Source organism: Scophthalmus maximus, chromosome 21 (genome assembly GCF_022379125.1).
Source record: "Scophthalmus maximus strain ysfricsl-2021 chromosome 21, ASM2237912v1, whole genome shotgun sequence".
Classification (NCBI taxonomy): Eukaryota; Metazoa; Chordata; class Actinopteri; order Pleuronectiformes; family Scophthalmidae; genus Scophthalmus; species Scophthalmus maximus.
The window spans coordinates 2,444,454-2,451,272 of record NC_061535.1 but is presented as its reverse complement, the minus strand read 5'-3'; the positions used below and the strand labels follow the sequence as shown (position 1 = coordinate 2,451,272).

At 39.3% G+C, this 6,819-nt stretch overlaps 1 long non-coding RNA gene across 1 annotated transcript; it reads left to right on the top strand.

Annotated features, from left to right (window-relative positions):
* The first annotated feature begins 2,744 nt into the window (after nucleotides 1-2,744).
* Nucleotides 2,745-5,225, top strand: LOC118290896. Its single transcript, XR_007030283.1, has 3 exons — nucleotides 2,745-2,824; nucleotides 3,374-3,440; nucleotides 3,870-5,225. It is a non-coding gene; the product is annotated as an uncharacterized LOC118290896 (long non-coding RNA).
* Nucleotides 5,226-6,819: the final 1,594 nt, after the last annotated feature.

The window sequence follows — 6,819 nt, the reverse complement described above, 5'->3', positions numbered from 1 at the left end:
TGCTTCGTGTTTTTTGGGACCTCCCCTCATTGATGCACACGGACACAAAGAAGGCGAGCGCCTGTTTGTGCACACCACGGACTCATGCATGTCGCGCAGCAAAATAATATAATCCCCAAAAGCCCGTGTATGTATTAATCCAGGAATATATGCACAAAGCTATGCTGACAGTGAGTACAGTGTACAAAGGTGCGTGAGGTGAAGAGAAAGGTAAATCTATATTCAAGGACTCAGCTGCTTTGAGAGCACAGGGGCCGTGTCCATCTCTACTTCTGCTCCCCCAGCAGCAGGGGTCTAAGGAGTCACGTATGTTGTCTGTGCAGTCGGTCTGTCCGTCACTTTGGTCCAGAGAGGGCAGAGGACTGCTGCTGGCCAGATCAGTGGCTCTCAAACCATTTTTCCTCAGAAGACAAAAAGAAAAAAATGTATTCATAACCCGCTGACTCAATTTTTGTTTTATTCATAGTGGGAATGAGTTAAGTTGTATGCAATTTAATTGAGACAGCAGGCTTATTTTCACTTTCTTGCCTTGTTTTGATATTGCTATCATATCTTAAAAAAAGATGGCAGCCTTTTTGTGCTCTTTGCTAGTCAAGTGCTTAATATAATGTACATTTACAATCTGATTTTTTTCATGTGACTTGTGTTAACCATTGCAGCCAGAAAACCATTTACACAACAGTAAATAAAATGGACAACTGGACTGAACCTTTACGTACATAATTGTATGGTTTAAAGTTAGAGTCTACTTTTCACGATGCTTATCTCATCAATCTGTAGCCCCAAGAGAGTAGAATGGTCCACCTTTCGTCAAACTCTAATCTGACAGTTTTATGACCCGCCATATTGACCTCATATTGAACTCTTATTGACCTCGTATTGAACTCATATTGAACTCATATTGAACTCGTATTGTTTTATAGTTTTCGTTGACCTTCTTGCCCATACCCCCAAACACACACACACACACACACAAACACACACGAACACACAGCACCAACACACACCTAAATGTGCTACACAAGGTGGTCAGGGGTCCCCATCATAAACCCCGTAAACAAACGACAGCCAAGTGTTTTCCAAACTCACGAAATTGTCAAAGCTTCTTAAATCCCGAAAACAAACGACAGCCAAGTGTTTTCCTAACTCAAAGCTTCTTATCACCTCTACGTTTCGCTCTCGCACCCCCAAACACACACACACACACACACACACACACACACATTTCCAGCAAAGCAACCTTATCTGCTTTTTGCAACTTTGACCAAATGGCTGAGTTTCAAAGATATAAGGATGAGCTTGGATGGCCACAGTTTATGCTATTTATATACCACAGAAAAAGGAGAGGGGTTGTTTTTAAAATCGAACCTTTATTCAATTGTTGAAGTGTGAAGACAGAGTTGACGCTAGAGCCATGCACATATCACAAAACAGAACTAAATGTCTGCACAACTAAATGGCTACACGACTAGATTCAAAAGTCTCAGATCCCCCAACTCGTGTTTGTAAATGAGTTTTGGTTTAGTCTTTTATGTTGAGACGTTGTTAGAGTACAGATCTGAACCATAAATTAAGTGTTCATTATCGGCATACAGGCTTCTTCACAAGACTCTGTAAGCTTTCCCTTGCTACATTCCCTTGCAAATTTTAAAAACTTTATTATCAAGTTTTTTTTAATGATTATTGTAACTATTCCTAGTTGTGTGATTGTGTTTTATTATAAATGTTTCTTGTTCTCAGGTCTCTCTTGAAAAAGAGATACTAATCTTAATGAGACTGTCTGATTAAATAAATAGAAAATCAAAAATCTAGAAAATCAAAAATAAGAAATAACACTTACATACTCACATTTACACCAGGAGATGTTAGTGTCCTCCAGCCTGCCCATAGAAGGTTGCTTCCTGTCACCTCCTTCCTGAGCAGACATTTGCGGTTCTATCCACACATATTTTTCCCCAACATGAAACTGCTTTAGAGCTCTGGAAGTGACACAGACCCTCTGCAGCCATCTCCACTGAGAGGGAAACTAAAAATTGCACTTTTTAACAAACCTATCATCAACACGACACTAGCATGTTAGCAAGTGACCCACGTTCATGTAAATCTAGGAAGGGCCCGAAAAATAATATATTGGTAGTAATTGCTTACTAGAACTGAAAACATATGTAAATACAAATAGGCACTGATTACTTTTTTTCAATTTCTAGTGTTGTATTCCTTTCAAGTAAAAAAAGAGAACTGAATTAGGTGATTCAGTTCTTATATATTTTTTCATGATTACTATTAGGATAAACAGTAACATGTGTAGTGGACGGGAGATGTTCGTTTTTCATAATTTATGAACTAACTGTACCCATTATCCCCAGCCTTCTAGGCTTCGCAACATTTGTAGCCTCACACCTTTGGTGCTAAATGAATGAGAAACGCTGGAAACCAAACTATACCTGAATAAGACCTCAGATCTGTCAGCAGCTGTTAGGTTTCAACCATAGAATGTGCATAAAGATGGACATAGCGTCCGTGGCGTTACCCATAGGTTTCTGAAGACCGGATTTGAAGCCAAAGTGGAAGGTTCAGCAACGGCTCAGCCGCCACCATCTTGGCAGGGCCGACTCCTCCTTTCCAGGGATGGAGCGGGCGGGGGGGGGGGCACGGACGAATGCAGACCGGTCGCTGAAACACGCCCACCTACTTCAAGCTGCCCAGTTAGCTGAGGCGAAGGAGCTAAACTTAGAAGCCAGTCCAAGTGCTACTCCTCGATGCGAGTAGACTCGCGCTGTGAGCCGACTGAGGGTACAAGACGTCCCAGCACACATTACATGTGGTAAGTAACACTGTAGATATGCAACAACATTTTAAATAATTGTTTATCTGTAACTATTATACTACAGCGTCTTAAAAATGCATCCAAGTTTTTTCTGTATTTTTTCTATAAGTGTGGTAGTTTGCACCACTATATTTTAATTTTAATAAATTAAACCGAACAAACTGTAACTCGACAGAAGTTAAAGGTGATGCTTGTTGTTAGTGGCATAGAGTCAATGTTTTATTGACAAAGGCTTGTAGACTTAGTTATTATTGCTGTTTTTTCGTTTTTCTTTCTTTTTTTAGCACATTAGGGACATTATACCAAACAAGGAATTAGAAAATCTACAGTTCTCTTCTATATGCAGACGTGGGTGTACAGCGACAAACCTTAGACATAAGTCTAGTTTTGTAGCAGAGTGAAAGAGGGTTTGTCCATCAGAAAGTAGGGCATGTATAAAAATGTTTTTAGGTTTATTGGTATTATTATTTAGGTTTTTTGTATGTTGATTCATAAGGTGTACTTTTAAGTTATTCAAATGAATCATATGTATTTCCTTTTTCGTAGAGGTCAAATTCTTGTTCGCCTGGGATCCTCAGAACAGAAGTTGGAACAAATGGACAAAATTGTTGAGGTAGATATTTTCTCCCAGTGAAATGAGAAGTACATTCAAGTCTTACTAGATTAACTAAAGCTGTATTGTAATCACAGATTTTCAGTTTTTCACCTTTTTTGTATATCTCTTATGAAAGAATTACAAAAACTGAAGCATGCAAGTTATCAGATATTACTATTAATTACATTTCTCTTTCCTAAAGAATAGACAGACAAACAGAATGTGGAGAACAGTCAATGTAGTTATTTACAACTTGTTGCAAAGGTTTGTAGGTTAATAACCTCTTGTTTCATGATTGTAAAAAGGATTTGTAATGTTTGTATACATTTTTCACTCGCGTTAACCATGTTTGTGATGAGACAAGACAAGTGTGGGGTTAGTTTTAATAGAATGAAAGATAAATTCATCTTGAGTGAATTGACTACGATTTTTTTTTCTCATTCTTAGGAACCACATACAACACATTCATTCGAGTGGTACTTAGAAGGGAAGTTGCCCACGTCTGTTACCTGCAGCCATTTAGGAACTGTTGAGGAATCACTGAAAAGAAGTTCACAATTTAGAGGAATTGCAAAAAATAAAAGAGCTTGTTGTTGTAAGAGATGGGAAAGCTATCAGTTCACACTTTCCACGTAGCTTTATTAAAGATGAGCGTTTAACTGTCAAGTATATCAATACTGTAGGTAAGCCAAAGCAGCCTGGGAGTGTCTCTGTTCGTCCCTGCAGTAAGGGGTCCTCTGATGATCTTGTGACGTTTAGTGTGTTATCAACGGGGGGAAAAATATAGTGAAAATCATGAGAAACCCAGCACTAAAAACACTCGTTCAGGCAATTACTGTTTATGCATACAAAGGAGAAAAAGTAAAGCAATCTCTTAGACGTGATGGTAGTTTTCTGAATATTATTTTTAAAAAGAACTGTGTGCTCTCTCACATAGTAACTGAAGTTAACACAGAAATGTCCAATCTTGTAGACAATCTTGATGGTGCAACTTACGAAATCATACAGCTCAACAAGTGTTTACCAGAGAGTCTTGAGGAAGATTACATGTCAAATGTGTCTCAGGGGTTTTACCCCCACGAAAACCAGAATCCTTCACAGGAGACAACACCAAACGAGTCAGTGAATGAAGAAGAAACCAAAGACATTCAAATCTTTACTAATGGATGAAAAGTTTAGTTATCGATGCTGATAAAGAGTCTTTGTATTAAATGCAACGACAAAGTGTTCTCATGTTGCATGATTGGTTAAAATATAAATTTGGCCTTTTTTGCATCGGGGAAACATCAAACTTTCCTGGTGTGTCAGTAAATTCTCCTTAACAGTGACAGAAAAGAGCAAGCTGTGCTCTAATCAGGTATCAAATAATGTATTGTCTCATAAGTGTCATATAACTTAATGCATGTTAAGGAATTATGGTCAGTACACCAGTTTAAACTAATATGGTGCTTGTTTCTTTGTAAGATATGGAAGTTAACAATTTCTTGGTTCACGGCCGGTAAAATGATTTGTAATGTTTGTATACATTTTCCTCTCACTTTAACCATGTTTGTGATGAGACAAGACAAGTGTGGTGTTGTTTTTGTGTGTAGCACAAGCTAACAAAGTCAAACTAATTTTATATATATTTTCTTTGTATATTTTCCCTATGATTATTACCAAATAATACAGCTCGTTCCAGGAAACTAATTGGAAGTTATGGCAAACTATACTGATACTATTGATTCTTAAAACAATGCATTGTGGTTTATCTTATAGAATCCAGTTTCCTTTTCTTTTTCCATCCTGATATCTTCCGTGCTTTCGACAATAACTTTTTCAAAACTGCCTTCTCCCACCCATTAAGAAAAAACACTAAGCTTACTGTTCTTAAAACAATTCTTCGATTCCCCAGCTATACAATTAGCCAACATTGTATTTTGAAAAGTGACTAGAACAAGTGTTTAACTGATGATTCAAATATAGAGAATGAAAGAACAAAAAATTGTAGTCATATGAGCCAGTGTTCCATCGGGTTGTTTTAATACAAGGTGGTGATGGGGGTGACTAGCATGAATGTAAATGAACATGTGAATAATGGAGCCTTTTGCTGATGTCTTGAGTTAAATGAGCAAACGTGTGCTGTGAAGACATTTAGCCCATGTCTTCTACTCCTATCTCACTCTCCCAGGATGCCTTCCGGTGCCGTGTAGACGGAGCAGCATGAGACGAATACAAACATCCACAACCAAATGTTTTTTTAAGGACAAAATGTACACACAAGATGTATTTCTATGTAAAGACAGATTGCCGTGAAATTGGATGAGCACATGCATGCTCATTATTGGCGACCCTGTGACCTTTCCTCTGGCTGCGTCTGCGGAGAGACGTCACATGTTTAGCCTCGCTGCTCGACTTGTAAAGATGAACAGGAATCTCGTTCGAGTGTTCGACCCATCGGGCCGCTTCACACCAGATGCACTGAACACTTGCAGCCTCCGAGGGTCTGGAGAGCGTCTCCGGGCCTTTGGCTCGTGTGCAGTTCACTTGCAGTAAGAGGTGAACGAGTGGTGTCATTATCGTCTCTGAATTACTGGATGTAATCTAGAGGCACTTGTCCACAGCTGTGGAGTATTTGTGGCCCATAATGCATCTCTAAATAGATTCATTGATATTGAAATTATAGAACGGTAGAAAAACAAACATCTCATCCTATCGCTGTCATTTTAATCTGATGATACCCCCCCTCCGTAAATATACATTTATTTAAATCAAGTATTGATTTCAGTCAGGGTCATAGTTAAGGTTTGGAAAACACAGCCTAATTCTATGGTTTATTGGTTTCACTCATGATCACCATGTAATGGAGGCTCCTCTCACATCACATTGTGCTTCCATAAATAAAGGCACACACACACACACACACACACACACACACCAGGTGCGTCATCATCTTAAGTACAGCCAGTGGAACAAGGCTGAGTCTACGCAATGGCACAAAGTGTCAGGGGAGCAGGTGTTTATGCCTCTCTGAGAAATAAGAGAGCTCGAGATGTAGGCTGGGAAAAGACGCCTCCCCTCCTGTTCCTCCCCCCTCCCTCCTGCAGCCGTCCTCGGTCTATCTTGTTCCACTCCTATGGACTTTGATCTTTATTCATCCCACTTCTTTTTCCTTTTTTGGCTTCACTTCTCCCCACTTGTGCTCTCTCATCGTCCTTTACCTTCGTTTTGTGTTTCTCACTCCGGAGTCATCCTCCTTCTGTGTGCCACTGCTGCTTCTCATTTTCTGCCCAATGACCTTATCAGAAAAAAACAACAACCCCGAACACTTTCATGCTCCAGTATCTGATGGTGTCTTTCATCACAAGCAACATTCAGACGTATGCGGGAGCTGTGTGTCACGGTGTATAGATTGCAA